Raw genomic sequence first — 26,933 nt, forward strand, 5'->3', positions numbered from 1 at the left:
TGAGGAAATATTTTCAATGTAGACTTTCTCAAGTTATTTTATTGTCACCTGCCTGAAAATTACCATAATACCTCAACATATATATAGGGATTAGGAATGTGCCCTCTAGAGTTAGGAGACACAAAACTTGCACAATAATAAGCAGTGGTCCTGGCAAAACAAAAAACATGCTCTTTCCCTGACATCAACACAAAATAAAACAACAAACCTAAAGGAAAACCAAGACTCCTGATTCAGCTATACCACTGTCCTGCAGTTTATTCGCTCTGCTTAATTCTTCCCCCTTTGTCATCTCTAATTCTTAATCCAGAAGACCAGCATATGTGGAATAAATAGAAATCCTTTCAGTTCATTATACTTCACCTTGGGATAGCTCTTGTTTCCAGATGTCCTGGGAACTGTTTCTACTTAGCAAATACATTTCTTTCTTAGGAAACCATACTTACTCACAAACTATCACACTGACAAACCAGATATGAAAGAGAGATACCATCCTCCATACCCAATTTTCTCTTCTTTTTATGCTTTAGAGACATAAATTCATTTTAGCTTTCATGAAAAGACTGGAGTTAACAGATTTTTGCCTGCAGTCATCCTAATAGACGTGTGGGCTTTCGAGTCGTTGGATTTGGATTCAAATGTCAGCTCTTGCACTTAACTACGCTTAATGTCTAAACTGAGAAATTTAGATGTTTAAGCTCACTTTCCTTTTCCATATATATGTAGATAATTTAACATAAATAAAAACCCATAGAATTATTAAGATTCAAATAAAAATTTGTAGGTGTTATTATCTCTTTTCAGAAACCAAGGGTAAATGAAGTTAAGTATGCTGTACAATCATATTCTATAATAACAAGTAACATTTTTTGCACTCAGAAAATGTTAGTGTCATACATTCTTCTGATATCCTCTCTTTATGGGAAAACAAAGCTTAAGGTCGATTCATAGATACCATTAAAAACATTCATCTACCTAAACTGTTGAGTCAGGTCAACATAACTGGAATGAGGTGAGGTTGGCATATTCCCTGCCCAATAGGAATTTTTGTTTGGATATATACCTTATTCCCCTCTAATTTGGGAAGTTTATACTGATGCTAATGTGTGTGTGCACACATACATAGCAGAGATGGCAGTCCATCAAGCAGCCGCATAGCACAGGGAGATCAGCTCGGTGCTTTGTGACCGCCTGGAGGGGTAGGATAGGGAGGGTGGGGGGGAGGGAGACGCAAGAGGGAAGAGATATGGGAACATATGTATATGTATAACCGATTCACTTTGTTATAAAGCAGAAACTAACACACCATTGTAAAGCAATTATACCCCAATAAAGATGTTAAAAAAAAAAAAAAAAAAGCCAGGGGCAATCCTAAGACTCTAGTCAGCACCACTTCTAAATTCAGTTGCTCTGAGCTGACTTAAATCCATCTTTCTTCATCTCCTGGGCAGGGTCTCTGTAGAGACATGGTAGTTCTGAGTCTGTGGCCTCATCTGGTACAAAACTGTTCCCTAATGAAAGGCCTGGGGCCAGAGACCTCATTTACTTTCCCCAGAGTCTTCACAGATGGAAATGAGGATTTCTATTTCACAAAGCAAAAGGGCATGCTGTCGGAACTACAGCGACTGCTTCTCGATTCAATAAAGCAAATTCAAAACCTAATGTCCCCCGCTGCTGACCTTGTCACAGTGACTGTGTTTTTTCAACACTGTTGTATCTCCTTTGTAACTGTGTTTAACTCACTGCAGGGCCAGACACTTGCATGCATGGGAAGAGTGCTGCAAAAGCCTTTGCCCTGTTCAGTGCTGTAAGAAGAAGGATTCTTCAGAGGTGCCAGGAGAGATCTGTGGCTGCCAACAGAAGGTTTTAGAGACAACTATTTACTATTCTGGACTTTTCCTTTTAGGTACTATGCAGGGATAACCATTAGAATTCCATAGATACAACTTCTTCCTTTATAAATGAGGAATCTGAGGACCAGAAGTTCAATAACTTGCCTAAACTTATATCGATACATCAGTTGGTGGAGGTATTGTAAAATGGCGGCCACGGGAGGTCTGCATGCCACTGTCCAGGCAAAGTCTCTGCATTATAAACTCCTAGGAGGACTTGCTGTGTGGAGGGCCTGCTATGGTGTGCTTGGTTCATCATGGAGAGTGGGGCCAAAGCCTGTGAGGTCACACTGTCTGGGAATTTCTGTGAATAGACGGCTAAATCCATGAAGGTTGTGGATGGCCTGATGATCCCCATTGGGGACCCTGTTAACTACTATGTCGATACTAGTATGTGCTATGTGACACTCAGACAGTGTTCACTGGGCATCAAAGTGAAGATCATGTTGCCTTGGGACCCAAGTGGTAGGATTGGCCTTAAGAAGCCCCTGCCTGACCATGTGAGCATTATGGAACCCAGAGATGAGATACTGCCCAGCACCTCTGTCTCAGAACAGAACGGTGGGAAGCCAGAGCTGCCAGCTATGCCCCAGACAGTACACACGGCATAACAGGGTCTCCTTGGCAGTTGGATCTGGAGTCTGCAAGTTGCTCTCTACAGATCTTTAGTAAAATCTGTTAAAAAAGAGAAAAAAAATCAAGATCTCACACAAGAGCCTTTTTATAGCCGCAGGTTGTATTCTCCATTTACTAATCTCTAATAATCACTTATTTTACTCTGGACCAGTGTTTGTTTCAGATCAGAGTTTCTCCAAGTATGATCCCTGAGAAATATGCATCAGAATCTCCTTGTGTGCCAGTTAGAATGCAGATTCCTGGGACCTGTTCCAGGACTATAATTTTCATGTCTCTGAAATTGGAGAAATTTTCATTTTCAACATGCACCTGGGTGATTCCTGTGAAATATAGCGTTTTTTCTTTTTCTTTTGAACTAAATTTAGACTTACAGAAGAGCTGCAAAGATAGTACAGAAAGTTTCCATGTACACTTCATCCAGCTTCTTTTAATGTTAACATTTTACCTAATAATATAGTATACCTATCAAACCAAAAAATTACCATTGGAACATTATTAATAACCAATTATGGGCTTTATTCATATTTCACCAGTTTTTTTTCACTATATTTTTGTTGTTCTAGGACCCAATTTGTGGTCCCACATTGCTTTTAGTTATTATGTATACCAAATTTTACTGCTCTAGATTGTAATCCCATGTTCCACACTACAGGGGTTGAATCCTGGCTCTGAAGGCAGCCAACGGCTTAATTCAGGTACTCATGTGACGGTACTTAAATTCCAGCTACAATGACAGTACTTTTAATAATGCTGCAGAGATTCAATCACTCAGAAACTTAATTGAAGGACACATAAAACACCATTCAATTTCTCATTTTACTGATAGAGCTCCTGCATCCTAGAGAAGAAATTTGAGCAAGTTGATGGAAATATTGGAACTGTAGTCCATTTCACATGTCTCCAAGTTACCTTGCAATTTCTTTAAGCATCTGACTTTGATTATAGGTCTTTCCTTTATTCTCAAAGTGAAGGTCAATGAACAGTTTTTAAAAATATCATCCATGATTTCATATGGTTCTTCCAGTTATCCATGAGAGGAATAGGAGAAGGCTAGCATTCTCCAATTTGGTGATCAGGAAACAGGTTCAGAGAGTAAAAACTGAGGTCCCCAAGGTTCCATGGCAAGCAATACAGCTAAGCCCTATCCAGACCTCTACAAGCTGACTCCTGAATTAGTGCCATTCTGCAGTATGCCACACGCCTCCAGCCCTGAATTTATGCACTCGGTGCTGAAACGGATATTTTGTGTATTCATATAGAACATTTGGAGGAGTGAGTATTTATACACAAATTCAAATAGGGCACCCAAATGGGGAAACGTTGTGAACCTGGCATATTGAGCAATTATAAATGGGAGACATGACTGTGGGAAGGGAAATGACATAAATCAGTGTGAATATCTATTCTTGGTGGAAAAGACTAGATAATTCTAAGGTTTTTTTTTTTTTTTTAACATCTTTATTGGGGTATAATTGCTTTACAATGGTGTGTTAGTTTCTGCTTTATAACAAAGTGAATCAGTTATACATATACATATGTTCCCATATCTCTTCCCTCTTGCGTCTCCCTCCCTCCCACCCTCCCTATGCCATCCCGCTAGGTGGACGCAAAGCACCGAGCTGATCTCCCTGTGCTATGCGGCTGCTTCCCACTAGCTATCTGTCTTACATTTGCTAGTGTATATATGTCCATGCCACTCTCTCACTTCGTCCCAGCTTACCCTTCCCCCCTCCATGTCCTCAAGTCCATTCTCTACATCCACGTCTTTATTCCTGTCCTGCCCCTAGGTTCTTCAGAACCATTTTTTTTTTTTTTTTAGATTCCATATATATGTGTTAACATACAGTATTTGTTTTTCTCCTTCTGACTTACATCATTCTGTATGACAGACCCTAGGTCCATCCACCTCACTACAAATAACTCAATTTTGTTTCTTTTTATGGCTAATATTCCATTGTATATATGTGCCACGTCTTCTCTATCCATTCATCTGTTAATGAACACTTAGTCTGCTTCCATGTCCTGGCTATTGTAAATAGAGCTGCAATGAACATTGTGGTACATGACTGTTTTTGAATTATGGTTTTCTCCGGGTATATGCCCAGTACTGGGATTGCTGGGTCTTATGGTAGTTCTACTTTAGTTTTTTTTTTTTTTTCTTTTTTTTTTTTTTGCGGTACGTGGGCCTTTCACTGTTGTGGCCTCTCCTGTTGCGGAGCACAGGCTCCGGACGCGCAGGCTCAGCGGCCATGGCTCACGGGCCCAGCTGCTCCGCGGCATGTGGGATCTTCCCGGACCGGGGCATGAACCCGTGTCCCCTGCATCGGCAGGCGGACTCTCAACCACTGCGCCACCAGGGAAGCCCTCTACTTTAGTTTTTTAAGGAACCTCCATAGTGGCTGTATCAATTTACATTCCCACCAACAGTACAAGAGGGTTCCCTTTTCTCCACACTCTCTCCAGCATTTATTGTTTGTAGATTTTTTGTTGATGGCCATTCTGACCACTGTGAGATGATACCTCATTGTAGTTTTGATTTGCATTTCTCTAATGATTAGTGATGTTGAGCATCCTTTCATGTGTTTGTTGGCAATCTGTATATCTTCTTTGGAGAAATGTCTATTTAGGTCTTCTGCCCATTTTTGGATTGGCTTGTTTGTTTTTCTGATATTGAGCTGCATGAGCTGCTTGTAAATTTTGGAGATTAATCCTTTGTCAGTTCCTTCATTTGCAAATATTTTCTCCCATTCTAAGAGTTGTCTTTTTGTCTTATTTATGGTTTCCTTTGCTGTGCAAAAGCTTTGAAGTTTCATTAGGTCCCATTTGTTTAGTTTTATTTCCATCTCTAGGTGGTGGGTGAAAAAGGATCTTGCTGTGATTTATGTTATAGAGTGTTCTGCCTAAGTTTTCCTCTAAGAGTTTTATGGTGTCTGGCCTTACATTTAGGTTTCTAATCCATTTTGAGTTTATTTTTGTGTATGGTGTTAGGGAGTGTTCTAATTTTATTCTTTTACATGTACCTGTCCAGTTTTCCCAGCACCACTTAATGCAGAGGCTGTCTTCTCTCCATTGTATATTCTTGCCTCCTTTATCAAAGATAAGGTGACCATATGTGTGTGGGTTTATCTCTTGGCTTTCTATCCTGTTCCATTGATCTATATTTCTGTTTTGTGCCAGTACCATACTGTCTTGATTACTGTAGCTTTGTAGTATAGTCTGAAGTCAGGAAGCCTGATTGCCCCAGCTCCGTTTTTCTTTCTCAAGATTGCTTTGGCTATTCGGGGTCTTTGTGTTTCAGTAGAAATTGTGAATTTTTTTGTTCTAGTTCTGTGAAAAATGCCATTGGTAGTTTGATAGGGATTGCATTGAATCTGTAGATTGCTTTGGGTAGTATAGTCATTTTCACAATGTTGATTCTTCCAATCCAAGAACATGGTATATCTCTCCATCTGTTTGTATCATTTTTAGTATCTTTCATCAGTGTCTTATAGTTTTCTGCATACCGGTCTTTTGTCTCCTTAGATCAGTTTATTCCTAGGTATTCCTAGGTATTTTATTCCTTTTGTTGCAATGCCAACAAAAGTTAGCATTGTGTGGAGTGTTTCCTTAATTTTGCTTTCAGAGTTTTCATCATTAGTTTATAGGATTGCAAGAGATTTCTGTGCATTAATTTTGTATCCTGTTACTTTACCAAATTCATGGATTAGCTCTAGTAGCTTTCTGGTAGCATCTTTAGGGTACTCTATGTGTAGTATCGTGTCATCTGCAAACAGTGAGAGCTTTACTTCTTCTTTTCTGATTTGGATTCCTTTTATTTCTTTTTCTTTTCTGATTGCTGTGGCTAAAACTTCCAAAACTATGTTGAATAAGAGTGGTGAGAGTGGGCAACCTTCTCTTGTTCCTGATCTTAGTGGAAATGGTTTCAGTGTTTCACCATTGAGAATGATGTTGGCTGTGTGTGTTGTCGTATATGGCCTTTATTATGTTGAGGAAAGTTCCCTCTATTCCTACTTTCTGTAGGGTTTTTTAAATCAAAAATGGGTGTTGATTTCTGTCTAAAGCTTTTTCTGCATCTATTGAGATGATCATATGGGTTTTCACCTTCAGTTTGTTAATATAGTGTATCACATTGATTGATTTGCATATATTGAAGAATCCTTGCATTCCTGGGATAAATCCCACTTGATCATGGTGTGTGATCCTTTTAATGTGCGACTGGATTCTGTTTGCTAGTATTTGGTTGAGGAGTTGCATCTATGCTCATCAGTGTTATTGGCCTGTAGTTTCCTTTTTTTGTGACATCTTTTTCTGGTTTTGGTATCAGGGTGATGGTGGCCTCTTAGAATGAGTTTGGGTGTGTTCCTCTCTCTGCTGTATTTTAGAAGTGTTTGAGAAGGACAGGTTTAACTCTTCTTTCAGTGTTTGATAGAATTCGCCTGTGAAACCATCTGGTGCTGGGCTTTTATTTGTTGGAAGATTTTTAATCACACTTTCAATTTCAGTGCTTGTGATTCGTCTGTTTTTATTTTCTGTTTCTTCCTGATTTGGTCTCAGAAGGTTGTGCTTTTGTAAGAATTTGTCCGTTTCTTCCAGGTTGTCCATTTTATTGGCATAGAGTTGCTTGTAGTAGTCTCTCATGATCTTTTGTATTTCTGCAGTGTCAGTTGTAACACTCCTTTTTTCATTTCTAATTCAATTGATTTGAGTCTTCTCCCTTTTTTTCTTGATGAGTCTGGCTAATGGTTTATCAATTTTGTTCATCTTCTCAAAGAACCAGCTTTTAGTTTTTTTGATCTTTGCCATTGTTTTTTCATTTCTTTTTCATTTATTTCTGATTTGATCCTTATGATTTCTTTCCTTGTGCTAACTTTGGGGTTTTTTGTTCCTCTTTCTCTAATTGCTTTAGGTGTAAGGCTAGGTTTTTTATTTGAGATATTTCTTGTTTCTTGAGGTAGGATTGTATTGCTATAAACTCCACTCTTAGAACTGCTTTTGCTGCATCCCGGAGGTTTTGGGTCATCATGTTTTAATTGTGAATTTTTTCTGAGTTCTTTTAAATTTCTTCTTTGATCTCTTCAATGATCTCTTGGTTATTTCATACTGTATTGTTTAGCCTGCACGTGTTTGTATTTTTTACATATTTTTTCCTGTAATATCTAGTCTCATAGGGTTGTGGTCAGAAAAGATATTTGATACAATTTCAATTTTCTTAAATTTACCAAGGCTTGATTTGTGACCCAAGATATGATCTATCCTGCAGAATGTTCCATGAGCACATGCGAAGAACGTGTATTCTGTTCTTTTTGGATGGAATGTCCTATAAATATCAAGGCCATCTTGTTTAATGTGTCATTTAAAGCTTGTGTTTCCTTATTTATTTTCATTTTGGTTGATCTGTCAGTTGGTGAAAGTGGGGTGTTAAAGTCCCCTACAATTATTGTGTTACTGTTGATTTCCCCTTTTATGGCTGTTAGCATTTGCCTTATGTATTGAGGTTGTGTGCGTAAATATTTACAATTGTTATATGTTCTTGTTGGATTGAACCCTTGATCATTATGTAGTGTCCTTCTTTGTCCCTGGTAATAGTGTTTATTTTAAAGTCTATTTTGTCTGAGATGAGGATTGCTACTGCAGCCTTCTTTTGATTTCCATGTGCATGGAATATCTTTTTCCATCCCCTCACTTTCAGTCAGTATGTGTCCCTCTGTCTGAAGTGGGTCTCTTGTAGACAGCATATATACGGTTGTTGTTTTTGTATCCATTCAGCCAGTCTATGTCTTTTGGTTGGAGTATTGAAGCCATTTACATTTACTGTAGTTATTGATATGTATGTCCCTATTACCATTTTCTTAATTGTTTTGGGTTTGTTATCATAGATCTTTTCCTTCTCTTGTGTTTCCTGCCTAGAGAGGTTGCTTTAGCCATTTGTTGTAAAGCTGGTTTGGTGATATTGAATTCTCTTAGCTTTTTCTTGTCTGTAAAGGTTTTAATTTCTCCGTCAAATCTGAATGAGACCCTTGCTGGGTCGAGTAATCTTTGTTGTACGTTTTTCCCTTTCATCACTTTCAGTATGTCCTGCCACTCCCTTCTGGCTTGCAGAATTTCTGCTGAAAGTTCAGCTGTTAACCTTATAGGGATTCTCTTGTATGTTATTGGTTGTTTTTGTTTGCTGCTTTTAATATTTTTTCTTTGTATTGAATTTTTGATAGTTTGATGAATATGTGTCTTGGCGTGTTTCTCCTTGGATTTATCCTGTATGGGACTCTCTGCACTTCCTGGACTTGATTGACTATTTCCTTTCCCATATCAGGGACGTTTTCAACTATAATCCCTTCAAATATTTTCTCAGTCCCTTTCTTTTTCTCTTCTTCTTCTGGGTCCCCTATAATTCGAATGTTGGTTTGTTTAAATGTTGGTTTGTTTAATGTTGTCCCAGAGGTCTCTGAGACTGTCCTCAATTCTTTTCATTCTTTTTTCTTTATTGTGCTCTGCAGCATTTATTTCCACTATTTTATCTTCAAGGTCACTTATCCGTTCTTCTGCCTCAGTTATTCTGCTATTGGTTCCTTCTAGAGAAGTTTTAATGTCATTTATTGTGCTGTTCATCAGTGTTTGTTTGCTCTTTAGTTCTTCTAGGTCCTTGTTAAACATTTCTTCTATTTTTCCCATTCTTTTTCCAAGATTTTGAATCATCTTTGCTCTCATTATTCTGAATTCTTTTTCAGGTAGGCTGCCTATTTCCTCTTCATTTGTTTGCTCTTGTGGGTTTTTATCTTGCTCCTTCATCTTCTGTGTTTTTCTCTGTCTTCTCATTTTGGTTAACTTACTGTGTTTAGTCTCCTTTTCACAGGCTGCAGGTTCATAGTTCCCATTGTTTTTCATGTCTGCCCCCAGTGGCTAAGGTTGTTTCAGTGGGTTGTGTAGGCTTCCCTGTGGAGGGGAGCTGTGCCTGTGCTCCAGTGGATGAGGCTGGATTTTGTCTTTCTGATAGGCAGGACTGCATCCGGTGATGTGTTTTGGGGTGTCTGTCACCTTTTTATGATTTTAGGCAGACTGTCTGCTAATGGGTATGGTTGTGTTCCTGTCTTGGTAGTTGTTTGGCATAGGGTGTCCAGCATTGTAGCTTCCTGGTCATTGAGTGGAGCTGGGTCTTAGTGTTGAGATGGAGATCTCTGGGAGAGCTTTCGCCATTTGATATTACATGGAGCTGGGAGGTATCTGGTGTACCAGTGTCCTCAACTCGACTCTCTCACCTCAGAGGCACAGGCCTGACTCCTGACTGGAGCACCAAGGCCCTGTCAACCCCACGGCTCAGAAGAAAACAGGGGGAAAAGGAAGGAAAGAAAGAAAAAAATGAAATAAAGTTATTGAGTAAAAATTTTTTTTAATTATTAAAAAATATTAAAAAGTACAATAAAAAGAAAGAAAGAAGAGAGCAACTAAACCAGAAAACAAATCCACCAATGATAACAAGTGCTGAAAACTATACTTACAAAAAAACCCCCAAAACTATGGACAGACAGTACTGCAGGACAAATGGTAAAAGCAAAGCTATACAGACATACATAAAGAAGCATACACATACACCCTCACAAAAAGGAAAAAGAAAATATATGTATAGAAAAAAAAGACCAAGTCAATAAACAAATCCACCAATGATAATAAACTAAATACTAAAGTAAGATAAACATAAAACCAGAAACAAATTAGATGCAGTGAGCAAACCCCAAGTCTACAGTTGATACCAAAGTCCACCGCCTCATTTTTGGGATGATTTCTTGTCTATTCAGGTATTCCACAGATGCAGGGTACATCAAGTTGATTGTGGAGATTTAATCTGCTGCTCCTGAGGCTGCTGGGAGATATTTCCCTTTCTCTTCTTTGTTCACACAGCTCCCGGGGTTCAGCTTTGGGTGTGGCCCTGCCTCTGCCTGTAGGTCCCCTGAGGGCGTCTGCTCCTCACTCAGGCAGGACAGGTTTAAAGTAGCAGCTGATTAGGGGACTCTGGCTCACTCAGGCCAGGGGAGAGGGAGGGGTACGGAATGCAGGGCGAGCCTGTGGCGGCAGAGGCTGGCGTGACATTGCAGCAGCCTGAGGCGCACCGTGTGTTCTCCTGGGGAAGTTGTCCCTGGATTACGGGACCGTTGCAGCGGTGGGCTGCACAGGCTCCTGGGAGGGGAGGTGTGGATAGTGACCTGTGCTCGCACACAGGCTTCTTGGTGGCTGCAGCAGCAGCGTTAGCATTTCATGCCCGTCTCTGGTGTCCGTGCTGATAGCTGTGGTCCGGGCCTGTCTCTGGAGCTCGTTTAGGCGGTGCTCTGGATCCCCTCTCCTCGCGCACCCTGAAACAATGGTCTCTTGCCTCTTAGGCAGGTCCAGACTTTTCCTAGACTCCCTCCCAGCTAGCTGTGGCGCACTAGCCCCCTTCAGGCTGTGTTCACACAGCCAACCCCAGTCCTCTCCCTGGGTTCTGACCTCCGAAGCACGAGCCTCAGCTCCCAGCCCCCACCAGCCCCAGCGGGTGAGCAGACAAGCCTCTCAGGCTGGTGAGTGCTGGTCGGCACCGATCCTCTGTGCGGGAATTTCTCTGCTTTGCCCTCTGCACCCCTGTTGCTGTGCTCTCCTCCATGGCTCCGAAGCTTCCCCCCCACCACCTCCCGTTTCCACCAGTGAAGGGTCTTCCTTGTGTGTGGAAACTTATCCTTCTTCACAGCTGCCTCCCAGAGGTTTAGGTCCTGTGCATATTCTTTTGTCTCTGTTTTTTCTTTTTTCTTTTGCCCTACCTAGGTACTTGGGGAGTTTCTTGCCTTTTGGGAAGTCTGAGGTCTTCTGCCAGCATTCAGGAGGTGTTCTGTAGGAGTTGTTCCGCATGTAGAGGTATTTCTGATGTATTTGTGGGGAGGAAGATGATCTCCACGTTTTACTCCTCTGCCATCTTGAAGGTCTCCAGACTTTTTGTTTTTTAATTTAGGTACCTCATTCCTTGTCCGTCCTGAGAATGAAATGAGTGACTCTTATGAATTTTGTCACTGCTCACAGCTTGGCATGCTTCTGGAAAAAAAAAAAAAATTGTTCATGGGGGAATCAGTATAATTTAAGACCCTGTTACACACAAAGCTACCAACAAAGTTGTATACAGGAAAGATAGAGTTCTATTCCTGTTTTTACCGCTAAAACTGGTTTGTGCCCACACACAAATAGTTGTTTGTTTGTGTTTTGGTACTAGGTCACAGTCAGCCTAAATGTAGATGAGAGGGTGCGAATTGGTGGTTTCTTGGGCAAAGCCATAGCTAGGATCGGTCAGGGGGGACTACCATGGGAAAGAGCTGGTAGGTTAAGCCTACCTGTTGTGTGGTTTGATGGGGGTGTATTCACATGAAAGGCTATCATCCTTTCCCTGTGTTGGCCGTGATTCCCAAGGTCTTGCTCTGTTTCCTCTGATATTTTTTCATTAGAGTCTTAACAAAAGCCGATCCCATGCATGTCTTTATTTTTGTTGATTCCTTTAAAGTCATACCTGGGGTAGAAAGGTTCCCCTGCTCCCCATCCCACTGTGCCTCTGCTGTAGGGTCTTGTCCTGAATTCTTACGCTTCTTAAGTTTCCAGGACTGAAGCATCTCTTGCTAAGTAGAATGAAGAGCCTTTGTCTTCTGTGAGGCTTTAGATCACGGAAATTTGGCAGAGTGGGTAATCTTTCTGGCAGAGCCATATGAAATATTCGTCCATCACATCTAGAGGCCTAAGTGTGGAAGGCAACCTTGGCGAATTGGGAAATAACTGAAGTGTGGCTTTCAGGTCCAGCCTCTAAATAAGAAAGATAGGCTTAAGGGGTTGTTCTTCCAGTAGGATTTGCCTTCTAACAGGGGAAGTTAGAAGACCTCGTCAACTCGGAAAAATAAATCTTTAAAGGTGAAACTTCTGAAGGGTATCTGGGGTTGTGAAAGATATTGTTAGTTGACCTGAACATACCCCCAAATCCAACAAAATGGGCTTTTTTTTTTTTCGCTATATAGTTAAAATTAGCCCCAGGAAGTTATCTTGGTAATTTTACTTAGACTTGAATACATGACAAAAATTGGGCATTTCTCTCCTATGTTACTTTCTCTCTTTTCCTACCAGGACCACAGTTACAGGTAGTGGTGACACCAGAATTTCTCTGTGGGTGAGTCTTAAATGCCTGGAAAGCTCGTCTTGATATTGACAAATTATTTGATTTTAATATACTTATTTGAGGTAGCTAGAGTAGAAAATCACTTTGCCGAGAATGGAGACAACTATATATATTACTTGCTTTGACTCTTCTCTAATTTGATGAGGACATAGGGTTCAAAGATGGTGGTAGGTAGTAAATGTCCCAGGGTCACAAAAGAAGTCCATAGAAGGGCTGGGCTTGCAAACCAAGTCTCAGATTCTGAGGAAAGCAAATCCTTTCCCATAAAGCAGTTAATTAACTTTATAGCTTCAATAGGAGAGAATATTTGCTTTCTCCAGTGAGTACCCTTTCTCCAAGGCCAGCTCAATACTGAGAGCACTGCAGTCGTATTGATTATACAGAACACGTTATGCAGTTCTCCAAGGTGTGTGAGAGGTTTTTGTTTGTGTGTTTGATTTGAACTTCTTAGCCAACGGTATTTTACAGGTATTCTAAATGAAAGGGTGGTTTCTATTTAAACTCATAAGTATTTTGTGAGTCATAGAGAAGAAAAAGAAAGACGGTAGAAGAAAATTCTGCTCTAAAATTATAAAGTTTCAAGGTGTTACATAAAAGGAAAGTTTAGTAGAGCTAGTGGATTAATAAAGACTAACGAGGCAGCCAAGCCTCATCTCGGAGAAGAGTTAGGCTTTCAAGTCAGTATGTGAGGCCAAAATAGAGTTTAGTTAAAACTACCCTTGAAAATATGTATACAGGTGACATAATACCTGAGAAGTCCAACCAGGACTTCTGCCAGTTTTTCCTCCAGACAGAAGAGATACTTATTTGCCAGTTTCACCTCCAGTGACAGAACAGATACCTCTTTATTTGCATGAGTACAGACAAAGAATTCTCAGGGTTGTGTTATGTGGAAAAAAGTGCAGTGTGTCCTTAAAGACAAATAGTATGCAGCCTTGTAAGATGCTCACTGAGGGAAGGTGCAGTGCAGGTGAGGAGGGGATCTGCTAAGGGAACAGTCACTTTAAGTCCCCACTGAGGGGAATGGTGTATGGAATCGTCCTCTCCTGCTCTCACTCTCTCTGATTTTCTTACTTAATGCTCTTCCCCACAGCTCTAAAATGAGTCTAATTGAATATGCCTAAATGCATGTAAGACAGAGAAGAACTTAAAAACCAGGTTTTGACTCTAGTTCTAATCTGATGTTTCTCAACAACCTCACTTCTCTCTCCCCTCTTCCCTTTCTTGTACACATACTTAGTTTGCGCCTATATGTACCAGAGACTACAGAAAGCACTCATGTGAACCAAAGTCCTACCCCTATGGAGTTCATAGACTTAATGGGGAAGAAAAAAATTTAAAACAACAAATAATTACTAATAGAGTTATTTCATCAAGAGGAAATAGAAGTTCAGAGTACTAGGAGATCATGTAACTGGACAACCTAATCATATCAGGCTTGGGTTTGGGGGAGCAGAACTCATGCTACTTGATACCTGTGAGACCTTAAGCACATCACTTAAATGTCTCAATTTTTGTTTGCTCAGCAACTGCATTAGTTGTTGTAAGAATTCGATTGAACAGGATAACCTATTAGTTGGAACATAAATTATTTGTCCTATTGTTGCCCATCTGTCCTGTGTCCACATTTGTTTTGGGCTCTACCAGAAGTACATGAGAGGTATAAGATACAGACTTGCCTTTTTTTCTGCTTGGAAAGTTAGATTAGTTCAAGGGAATAATGAAGAGATTATATTGTAAGACTTAAGCAAAGCATGTCACGTGAGTTCAAAGAAGGGAGAAATCCATCAAGGAGGGTGATAATATAGGGCAGTCTTCAAATAGTTGACTGGATTTTGTGAGTTTATCTAGAGGGGACAATGAGATGTAAAGTATTATTCTGCTATAATAAGGGATGAAGTACTGATATACGCTATAACGTAGATGAACCTCGAAAACATTGTGCTAAGTGAAAGAAGCCACACACAAAGGCCACACGTTATTAGATTCCATTTCTGTGGAATTAAGTTCAGTATATTCTTTAGCATCCAGCAGCAAGTATTCCTGTTCTGAAGTAGTTCATCACAGAAGAATTGAAAAAAAAAAAAAAAAAGATCATGTGGTGATGAGTACTTACCATGGTGAGTGACACTGTGAGAGGTGTCAGTCACATGTAATAGGAATATGTGAAATGCACAAGTAGCAGTCCATCAATGAAATGTACAGAGAGGGACCGACCCATAATAAGGGACATATGAAAAGATCCAGTGGTGCCAGGCCTTGGGAATTAGGCACAGTTCAGTTCCTGACTCCTTCCCTTACAAATTACTGATTTTGGTTGGAAGGTTATTAACCAATCTCTGACATTTCTTTTTCATTTTTAAGATGGATATAATTACACAATGCTGAAAAATGACCACAACAAGTGAGATACCTCATGCACTATTCCTAGCACATAGGATGTTCTCAATGCAAGTTCCTGGAGGAATTTCAACGCCGGCAGAGGCAGCTTCAAAGTAGGCACTCTCACAAATGTCTTACTGAAGGAGACTGAAGTCCAGCTAATTATTGTTATTATAAAAGTCAGTGCACGTTAAGTGTGAAAGGAATGGCACAGGTGATATGTATTATTGTAAAGACAGTGTAGTCAACATAATTTAGTATGAGATCAGTGTTTCAATGCCCTAGGTCTACCACTTACTAACTGAGATTTCAATCAATTTTTTTTTCTAATCCGAGAAAAAAGGAATTAAGCTTCTTCATTCTTAGAGAGTTGGAGTTATATAAATAGATGAAAAGTATCTAGCAAAATGCCTGGTCCCCAGCAAATTCATTATAGAGATTGGTTGGAGGAAAGGGAGTATTTCGGATCTAAATAACCAGAAAAGGGTTATTGAGATGGTAGAACTTTGCGTCACCCCTAAACAACAGTTGAACAGTTGAGTTTTCAGAAGCACAGGGCATTCTGGGTCAGACATCTTGTTTTAGCTCCCACATTAGCTTCTCCTCACCTGAGTGTGTGACAGTTGCTCTATTTGTGGTCGTTGTCTGCTTTCAGGTTGATTCCAGATGGATGAAGAGTGAGACAAAGTGTGCAGGCAGGGGTCACTCAGTGACAGTTTAGGTCAGAGGTTTTCAAAGTGGAATGCCTGCATACCAAGAGGTAACGCAGGGATATGGGGAGGAAATAGAACTTACATTTATATGTATTTTAATGTATCGGTTTGAATTTTAAAAACATTTTGTGTCTATTTAAAATGTACATAATATGGAATCTGTATGGATTCATAAATAAATCTACTGAGGGTGCACAATCAAAAATATCTTACTGAAGAGAGTACACAATCACACTTTGGGACCAGTAGCCTAGATATCAGCCTACTAACTCTTCTGGGAATTCAAATTCCTGCTCCTAGCCCAGTGATGGCAATGGAGAAAATGAATCAATACAGAAGGAAGGGCAAGCAAACCAGCCTGAATTTCTCTTTTAGTTTTATAGAAAGGAAATTGTCAGGGAGGGGGAAATTTCCCCCTCTACCCCTCTTGTGTTCTTGAGGCTGGACCAATAATAAAATTGACACAGGACAAATTAACAGGAGAAAACAAAATACATCTTGGCCTCTCCCATTGCGGAGCACAGGCTCCGGACGCGCAGGCTCAGCGGCCATGGCTCACGGGCCCAGCCGCTCTGCGGCATGTGGGATCTTCCCGGACCGGGGCACGAACCCGCGTCCCCTGCATCGGCAGGCGGACTCTCAACCTTTGCGCCACCAGGGAAGCCCCAAAATACATCTTAATTCATGCACTTGGAGGTCTCATAGAAATAGGACTTAAGAAGTGGCGAAAGCAGGCAGCTTTTATATGTTTTACACTAATAAACAATAAATTGGTCAATTCCTCAATTGACAGGAAAAAGTAACTTAGGTTTTGGGTGATCAGTTAGTGAAGAATCTAAGCAGATTTTGGGCTTGAGGTATTAAATTAAAGAAGTAACATTGTTTGTTTACGCAGGCTTTGGGGCCCGAATTCCCTATCTCTGGAGATCAGGGTGTCCTTTCACCCCCAGATGCTGGAAGGGTGCCTTTCACATGAGAGATTTATTTTCTGCTTTCAGGGAGACAGGAGGGTCAAAGTTTCCCCTGTGCATCAGTTGTTTCTTAAGGAACTTTAATTCAAAAGAATCAATATGCCGTTAAGGCATATTTTGGGGCAGCATACCCTGGCCCCCAACAAAACCAGGATTCTGAAAACCAGAAACATCTGCTCAAGTAAAGGAAGGAATGTAGCTAGGAGCCAGAGCCTCCCATGAAAGAACTGTTTTTCTTGGGGTGATGGGGTAAATGTATGTGCCTTGATGTGGTTATGGGAGTTGAAGGGGTCCTAGTCAGTTTTTAGTTTTTGATTTTGTCTTTTTCTACTAAATAACCCTGGCAAACCTTAACTATATCCCCGTCCTCTAAACACCTATTAGAAAGGCTAGTGCTAAGAAAATCCATCACCCCTTTCCCCTCCCAGAGTTCTCTCCATGACTCTTGTATCCTCAGTTGATTCTGTTTCAAAAACGTAATTTCACTGAATGACAAATGCTCTTTGTGGTAAAGCACACTCAGTTCATGTGACCCTGGGTGCCTAAAGGGAATGGATTTTTCTCTCTGTGGAATTACCTTGGGAATCACTGAAGCATCTGTGAAGCCGTTCTTGCCAAGCAATATTTCTTTTACTCCCCCTGCAAGGGAAGGGGAGACTGGAGGTCTGGCTGGAGAATCTGTCCCCACTGAATTCTTTGCATTTTAAATAAAGAGAATCTCAGGAATCACTCGGTCTATTAACTCATGTGAAAAGGCTTCCATGGCTTAGATTAGCCATTCATTGAAGGCACATTCTTGATTTTAAGCTTAAAAGGATATACAGATAGTATCTGCTTTGGGCAGCAGAAATATATTTGTTCATTGACTTTAAGAAAAATGATTTTTTTAGTACAAAAAGGAATGGTGTGTTTTACAGATTCGATTATTAGGAGGAAGCATTGCCCCCAGGCAAATGTTGTGTTCATTTAAAATGGAAATGAATCTCCACCATCATTCACTCTGAGTCCTCTCAGCCTCCATTATGCGAGACCACATGGGTCTGTATACTGAGAAGCAGTTCCACTCACAGCAGGCTATTCCCTCTCCACATGGACAGTTGTCCTGCTTCAGAATCCTCTTGGGCTCCCTATCAAAGAGGAGGCCCTCTCCTCTCGGTATAACCAGGGCCAGCTCAGTGGGATGGGCACATTTGCACCTGCGAGAGAGTCACATCAGCATCCCCTCAATGAATGAGAACCTTCCAGTGCCTCCTTCTGAGGGAACCAAGCATGCAGAGAGTGGAAAGTTCAGTAAAGAGAATGCCTTAATGAGGGACAGATGGTTAAAAAGTGACGGATTCTGTGGCCATGACTTCAGAGAAACTAGCAAGTGACTGGAATGAGAAGCGGTGGGTTAGACCTAACAGTGATGGAAATGTGAGGGAGAGGACAGGATAGCAAAGAAAAAAGGGCAGCAAGTTGCAAATCAAGAAACTGGGTGCCAGCCTGGGTTGAGCATCAGCCATCTGTGGACCCTTGGTGAACATCATTCTAGACTCTGCGCCTCAGTTTCCCTGTCTGTAACCAGGGGGTTTGGATAAGCTGACTTGTAAGGCTTCTTCTAGCTTTAGTACTCTGCTGAGCAGGAAAACCCATGCATTTCAATTTCCATTTGGCTATATGTTTATGGTCTTGTGTTTACATAAAGTTTTGTGTGTGTGAAAGAACTGTAATACATCTCAGTGCCTTTCTTTGTAATCTGTGGTCTATAAAACCGATATATGTAAGGTAGACATAGCAGTTATTACCTGAAACCTGTATGTCCATGAATTTAAACAGTGCTTCTTGGCCAGGGATTAAGTCAGAAGCACTATTGTGGGAGGGGTGATAACCTAGATGTCTGACCCTGGGACTATCCTTCAACTCCTCTGAAATGCACAGTGGTGGTGATGCTTGCCCTGCATGAAAGCACAGGGCATAACTGGGTTACCATTTTAGGGTCTGAAATACTCACTGCTATACTGTGGAATTTATGCACTGCTAGTTGCTGTAGAGAATTTAACTCCCTGGATGCCTCTTGCTTTCATTGAAGGCATCCCCACAATTGCCTCTTTAGCCTTCCCAGAAAGGCAGCGTGATGCAGTGATTGAGGCTAGACCCTTGAGTTTGAATCTCAACTATGTCACCTGCCAGCTCTTTAAGCTTGCACCTCTCTTGGCCTCAGTTACTAAACTTCTAGAATAGGAACCACGATAATAGTTAACATATAGGGTTTCATAAGGATAAACTGAAATCATACACATAAATTACCTATCTCAGGATCTGATGTGTAGTAAGAACATAGTAAAAAAAAAAAACACGGTCGTTATTCTCACATGTGTCAGAGCCAACCTTAGGTGCCACCTTCTCAATTAATGCACTTTTCATTACTTTGGCCCATAGAGATCTATTCAATCTCAAATGGTAGTACTTAATATTTTTATAGCCTCATGTTTCTCTTGCCTATACACTGTCTTGGAATAGTCTCTAACGGCAAAACTTCCCAATCGTATAATAAGCTCCCTAGTAAAAGAGGAGGGGCCTGAGACAAGTTAAGTATCTTGGTCAAAGTGAAGCAGCTAATAAGTGGCTCAGTTCTTATTTTCTGGCTCCCAAACCACTATCCCTCACGGCTTCACATAATAATCCTCTACTCCCTAAAAGGAAGACTGGTTGAGTTTTCTCATAGGTGGTACTAAGTAGAGAGCACTTTTCTGGGAGTTGGTAATCCAGGCTTGAGGAATGTCACAGCTAGACTGCTAGGCTACCCTGTTGTAGAAATAGGAGCATGGAGCTTTCCCTGTGTGAGCTTCAGTTTCTCCGGCTTTAAAATAAGATGGTAGTGGTCATAATTGATAAGAGCTTGGGTACTAGGGCTAGACAGAATGGGCCCATCTGGATGCTGTCACTGGTTTGTAGCCCTGAGCGTGTTACTCAACCTTTCTAAATTAGCTCAGTTTCTTCAGGTAAGGTGAAGATATTGATACCACATCCCACGAAGAGCTGTGAGGATTAAATGAAGTAGCGCGTGTAAAGCACTTGTCATAGTGCAGGGACCGTGGTTGTGTTTTCTTGTTGCTGGTATTGTTATCCTTAACAATAATAATACCATCACCATCACCATCTCTATTAGCTTTTATAACACAGCAGGAAAGAACAATAGACTATGAAGTCAGACTCTACTTAGATTTAAAAACCAACTGCGTTTCTTACTAGCTGTGAGAACTTTGGCAGGTGACCTCTGGCAAGTGACCTCGCTCTTCTAATTCTTAGCTTATTCATTTGTAGAATGGGGGTAGTGATAATGATTCCTTTATAAGCTTGATGTGAGGATTAAACGAAGTATTGTTCTGTACACTGCCAAGCACTTGAGTATTCAACTATGAGCTGATATAAGTCATAATGATAATATACTCTCCAGCTATAACTTCATGATCCCTTAGTTATAAGTTGAAGCTTTGAAAAGAAATCGAACTTACGCTCTGGAACTTGGTAAAGCCATCTGTGGGTAGGCATGGAATAAACGTCCTCAGATGCAGACTGCCAGACATCTGCCTACAGCCAGTGCAGCAGCCTTTGGAAGAAAACAAATGGGATGTGGCAGGCTTTTGGTCTCCTTCCCTAGAACCTGCGTCTTGGCACTGATGCGCCTGCTTCTGCAGACCAGCTGGTCAAATGAAGACCAGCTGACTTTCTCCCCACCTTGCTCTGCATGTTAGCAAATGGAGGAGAACACATAAGAGGTTTCCCTGGAGGAGGTGTGATGAAACCTGAGACCCTGTAGACAATAATGAAATGAAACAGTGATGAAGACATTCTGGTGGAAATAAGGGAGACAGGAAAGTAATGGTCAGTAGGAATGAGTGTTCTTTGCAAAGGTACTTCCCTTTCATTAAGAGAGACCTCTTTTAGGGCTTCCCTGGTGGCGCAGTGATTGAGAGTCCGCCTGTCGATGCAGGGGACACGGGTTCGTGTCCCGGTCCGGGAAGATCCCACATGCCACGGAGCGGCTGGATCCGTGAGCCATGGCCACTGAGCCTGCGCGTCCGGAGCCTGTGCTCCGCAACGGGAGAGGCCACAACAGTGAGAGGCCCGTGCACTGCAATGAAGAGTGGCCCCCACTTGCCGCAACTAGAGAAAGTCCTCGCACAGAAACAAAGACCCAGCACAGCCAAAAATAAAAAAAAAATAAATATAAATAAAATTAAAATTTACCTATTTTTTTTTTAAAAAAGAAAAGATGATGGTAAAACATTTAGTCTAATGCATGGCATTTGGTCATCACTCAATAAATGTTAAGTAAGTGACGGTAAGATTATGAAGAAATCCTGTCTCTGTGACTGCAAATTAAGAAAGTCCCTTTGTCTTTTCTGAATCTCAGTTTCCACTTATATACAACAAGAAATCTAGACACAAATCAGTAATATCTCCCAAAGACCTCCACATAAGGAGTCTTTTGCAAGAAATAACCCAAGAGACAGAGTTAGGAAGAATTTGACTGTTCTTGGGGATCCTAGTTTCAAAGGTTTGGGGCAGGATGAAGACATCTTGTTCTCCTTTGATGATATAATTTTCTAAGTCTGTCTTTTAGTTCTGCATAGCTCTTTGGAAGTAGCTTTACCAGACTTAGAAAAAGAACACTGAAAAAGATGCCTCTGTGGTCCTGTGATGCCAAGTAGTCATGTGGCCTCAGGCAGAGGTTCATATTCCCCAGTGGTCAAACAGGGGACTTTAACTGGATGAATTGTAAGGTTCTCTTGAGGTATGAAGCTTTGAGTGTAAGATTCTAAACTATTGCCTGTCATTTTTTCCTGATCAGAGCCTTAGAACTGCATTAGTCATTCAAGGCTGCCATAATAAAATAGCCATAGCAATCAGAGAAGAAAAAGGAATAAAAGGAATAAAACTGGAAACGAAGAAGTAAAACTGTCAGTTTGCAGATGACATAATACATAAAAAACCCTAAATACACTACCAGAAAACTACTAGAGCTCATCAATGAATTTGGTAAAGTTGTAGGATAGAAAATTAATATACAGAAATCTGTTGCATTTCTAAACACTAACAACAAAGGATAAGAAAGACAAGTTAAGGAAACAGTCCCATTTACTACTGAATCAAGTAGAATAAAATACCTAGAAATAAATCTACCTAAGGAGGCAAAAGGCCTGTACTCTGCAAACTATAAGACACTGATGAAAGAAACTGAAGTTGACGCAAACAGATGGAAAGATATACCATGTTCTTGGGTTGGAAGACTCAGTATTTTTTTTTGAATTTTATTTACTTTTTTATAAAACAGGTTCTTATTAGTTATCCATTTTATACATGTTAGTGTATATAAGTCAATCCCAATCTCCCAATTCATCACAGTGCCACCATCACCCCCTGCCACTTTCCCCCCTTGGTGTTCATAACTTTGTTCTCTATATCTTTGTCTCAATTTCTGCCCTGCAAACTGGTTCATCTGTACGATTTTTCTAGGTTCCACGTATATGCGTTAATATATGATATTTGTTTTTCTCTTTCTGACTTACTTCACTCTGTATGACAGTCTCTAGATCCATCCACGTCTCTGTGAATGACCCAATTTCATTCCTTTTTATGGCTGAGTAATATTCCATTGTATATATGTACCATATCTTCTTTATCCATTCGTCTGTCAATGGGCATTTAGGTTGCTTCCATGACCTGGCTATTGTAAATAATGCTGCAGTGAACATTGGGGTGCATGTGTCTTTTTGATTTACGGTTTTCTCTGGGTATATGCCCAGTAGTGGCATTGCTGGGTCATATGGTAATTTTATTTTTAGTTTTTTAAGGAAGCTCCATACTGTTCTCCATAGTGGCTGTATCAATTTACATTCCCACCAACAGTGCAAGAGGGTTCCCTTTTCTCCAGACCCTCTCCAGCGTTTGTTGTTTGTAGACTTTCTTATTATGCCCATTGTAACTGGTGTGAGGTGATACCTCATTGTAGTTTTGATTTGCCTTTCTCTAATAATTAGTGATGTTGAGCAGCTTTTCATGTGCTTCCTGACCATCTGTATGTCTTCTTTGGAGAAATGTCTATTTAGGTCTTCTGCCCATTTTTAGATGGGGTTGTTTTTGGTTTTTTTTTTTTGGTATTGAGCTGCATGAGCTGTTTATATATTTTGGAGATGAATCCTTTGTCCGTTGATTTGTTTGCAAATATTTTCTCCCATTCTGAGGGTTGTCCTTTCATCTTGTTTGTAGTTTCCTTTGTTTGCAAAAGCTATTAAGTTTCATTAGGTCCCATTTGTTTATTTTTGGTTTTATTTCCATTACTCTAGCAGGTGGATCAAAAAAGATTTTGCTGTGATTTATGTCAAAGAGTGTTCTTCCTATGTTTTCCTAGAAGAGTTTTATAGTGTCTAGTCTTATATTTAGGTCTCTAATCAATATTGAGTTTATTTTTGTGTATGGTGTTAGGGAGTGTTCTAATTTCATTCTTTTACATGTAGCTGTCCAGTTTTCCCAGCACCACTTATTGAAGAGACTGTCTTTTCTACATTGTATATCCTTGCCTCCTTTGTCATAGATTATTTGACCATAGGTGGGTAGGTTTATCTCTGGGCTTTCTATCCTCTTCCATTGATCTATATTTCTGGTTTTGCAACAGTACCATGTTGTCTTCATTACTGTAGCTTTGTAGGATACTCTGAAGTCAGGGAGTCTGATTCCTCCAGCTCCGTTTTTTTCCCTCAAGACTGCTTTGGCTATTTGGGGTCTTTTGTGTCTCCACACAAATTATAAGATTTTTTATTCTAGTTCTGTAAAAAATGCCATTGGTAATTTGATAGGGATTGTATCAAATCTGTAGATTGCATTGGTTAGTCTAGTCATTTTCACAATATTGATTCTTCCAATCCAAGAACATGGTACATATCTCCATCTGTTGATATCATCTTTAATTTCTTTCATCCATGTCTTATAGTGTTCTGCATACAGGTCTTTTGTCTCTCTAGGTAGGTTTATTCCTAGGTATTTTATTCTTTTTGTTGCAGTGGTAAATGGGAGGGTTTGCTTAATCTCTTTCAGATTTTTCATCACTAGTGTATAGGAATGCAAGAGATTTCTTTGCATTAATTTTGTATCCTGCAACTTTACCAAATTCATTGATTAGCTCTAGTAGATTTCTGATGGCATCTTTAGGATTTTCTATGTATAATATCATGTCATCTGCAAACAGTGACAGTTTTACTTCTTCTTTTCCAATTTGTATTCCTTTTATTTCTTTTTCTTCTCTGATTGCCATGGCTAAGACTTCCAAAACAATGTTGAATAATAGTGGTGAGAGTGGACATCCTTGTCTTGTTCCTATTCTTAGAGGAAATGCTTTCAGTTTTTCACCATTGAGAATGATGTTTGCTGTGGGCTTGTCATATATGGCCTTTATTATGTTGAGTTAGGATCCCTCTATGCCCACTTTCTGGCGAGTTTTTATCATAATTGGGTGTTGAATTTTGTCAAAAGCTTTTTCTCCATCTATTGAGATGATCATATGGTTTTTCCTCTTCAATTTGTTAATATGTTGTATCACATTGATTGATTTGCGTATACTGAGGAATCCTTGCATTCCTGGGATAAATCCCATTTGATCATGGTGTATGATCCTTTTAATTTGTTGTTGGATTCTGTTTGCTAGTATTTTGTTGAGGATTTTTACATCTGTTTTCGTCTGTGATATTGGTCCATAATGTCCATTTTTTGTAGTATCTTTGTCTGGTTTTGGTATCAGGGTGATGGTGGCCTCATAGAATGAGTTTGGGAGTGTTCCTTCCTCTGCAATTTTTTGGAAGAGTTTGAGAAGGATGGATGTTAGCTCTTCTCTAAATGTTTGATACAATTCACCTGTGAAGCCATCGGGTCCTGGACTTGTGTTTGTAGGAAGATTTTTAATCACAGTTTCAATTTCATTACTTGTGATTGGTCTGTTCATATTTTCTATTTCTTCCTGGTTCAGTCTTGGAAGGTTATACCTTTCTAAGAATGTGTCCAGTTCTTCCAAGTTGTCCATTTTATTGGCATAGAGTTGCTTGTGGTAATCTCTTACGATGCTTTATATTTCTGTAGTGTCTGTTATAACTTCTTTTTCATTTCTATTTTTATTGGTTTGAGTCCTCTCCCTCTTTTTCTTGATGTGTGGTAATGGCTTATCAATTTTGTTTATCTTCTCAAAGAACCAGCTTTTAGTTTTATTGATCTTTGCTATTGTTTTCTTTGTTTCTATTTCATTTATTTCTGCTCTGATCTTTATTATTTCTTTCCTTCTACTAACTTTGGGTTTTGTTTGTTCTTCCTTCTCTAGTTCCTTTAGGTGTAAGGTGAGGCTGTTTATTTGAGGTTTTTCTTGTTACTTGAGGTAGGCTTGTATTGCTATAAAGTTCCCTCCTTGGACTCCTTTTGCTGCATCCCATAGGTTTTGGATTGTCGTGTTTTCATTGTCATTTGTCTGTAGGTATTTTTTGATTTCCTCTTTGATTTCTTCAGTGATCTCTTGGTTGTTTAGTGACGTATTGTTTAGCCTCCATGTGCTTGTGGTTTTTACATTTTTTTCCCTGTAACTGATTTCTAATCTCATAGCATCGTGGTCAGACAAGATGCTTGATATGATTTCAATTTTCTTAAATTTACTGAGGCTTGATATGTGACCCAAGATGTGCTCTCTCCTGGAGAATGTTCTGTGCGCACTTGAGAAGAAAGTGTAATCTTCGGTTTTGGATGGAATGTCCTATAAATATCAATTAAATCTATCTGGTCTATTGTGTCATTTAAAGCTTGTGTTTCCTTAGTAATTTTTGTTTGGATGATCTGTCCATTGGTGTAAGTGATGTGTTAAAGTCCCCCACTATTATTCTGTTACTGTCGATTTCCTCTTTATAGCTGTTAGCAGTTGTGTTATGTATTGAGGTCCTCCTATGTTGGGAGCAGATATTTATAATTGTTATATCTTCTTCTTGGAATGATCCCTTGATCACTATGTAGTGTCCCCCCTTGTCTATTGTAACCTTCTTTATTTTAAAGTCTATTTATCTGATATGAGTGTTGCTACTCCAGCTTTCTTTTGATTTCCATTTGCATGGAATATCTTTTTCCATCCCCTCATTTTCAGTCTGTATGTGTCTCTATGTCTGAAGTGGGTCTCTTGTAGACAGCATATACATGGGTCTTGTTTTTGTATCCATTCAGCGAGCTTGTGCCTTTTGGTTGGAGCATTAATCCATTCACGTTTAAGGTAATTATCGATATGTATGTTCCTATTACTATTTTCTTAATTGTTTTGGGTTTGTTTTTGTAGGTCCTTTTCTTCTCTTGTGTTTCCCACTTAGAGAAATTTCTTTAGCATTTGTTGTAGAGCTCGTTTGGTGGTGCTGAATTTTCTTAGCCTTTCCTTGTCTGTAAAGCTTTTAATTTTTCCATTGAATCTGAATGCGATCCTTGCCGTGTAGAGTAATCTTCGTTGTAGGTTCTTCCCTTTCATCGCTTTAAATATGTCCTGCCACTCCCTTCTGGCTTGTAGAGTTTCTGCTGAGAAATAAGCTGTTAACCTTATGGGAGTTCCCTTGTATGGTATTTGTTGTTTTTCCCTTGCTGCTTTCAATAATATTTCTTTGTCTTTATATTTTGCCAATTTGATTACTGTGTGTTTTGGCATGTTTCTCCTTGGGTTTATCCTGTATGGGCCTCTCTGTGCTTCCTGGACTTGGGTGGCTATTTCCTTTCCTATGTTAGGGAAATTTTCAGCTGTAATCTCTTCAAATATTTTGTCTGGTCCTTTCTTTCTCTCTTCTCCTTCTGGGACCCCTATAATGCGAATGTTGTTGCATTTAACGTTGTCCCAGAGGTCTCTTTGGCTGTCTTCATTTCTTTTCATTCTTTTTTCTTTATTCTCTTCCACAGCAGTGAATTCACCATTCTGTCTTCCAGGTCACTTATCCATTCTTCTGCCTCAGTTATTTTGCTATTGATTCCTTCTACTGTATTTTTCATTTCAGTTATTGTATTGTTCATCTCGGTTTGTATGTTCTTTAATTCTTCTAGGTCTTTGTTAAACATTTCCAGCATCTTCTCGAACTTTGCCTCCATTCTTTTTCCAAGGTCTCTGGATCATCTTCACTATCATTAT

At 39.9% G+C, this 26,933-nt stretch overlaps 1 protein-coding gene and 1 pseudogene across 2 annotated transcripts in view; both read left to right on the plus strand.

Moving 5' to 3' along the window:
• G3BP1 (G3BP stress granule assembly factor 1) overlaps positions 1-26,933 on the plus strand; it is a 1,009,408-nt gene that overhangs the window by 869,986 nt on the left and 112,489 nt on the right. The window lies entirely within an intron of this gene.
• Positions 2,150-2,913, plus strand: LOC307184219 (small ribosomal subunit protein uS3-like; annotated as a pseudogene). The gene has a single exon. The product of its transcript is annotated as a small ribosomal subunit protein uS3-like (transcript).

Source organism: Stenella coeruleoalba (genome assembly GCF_951394435.1).
Source record: "Stenella coeruleoalba genome assembly, chromosome: 3".
NCBI lineage: Eukaryota > Metazoa > Chordata > Mammalia > Artiodactyla > Delphinidae > Stenella > Stenella coeruleoalba.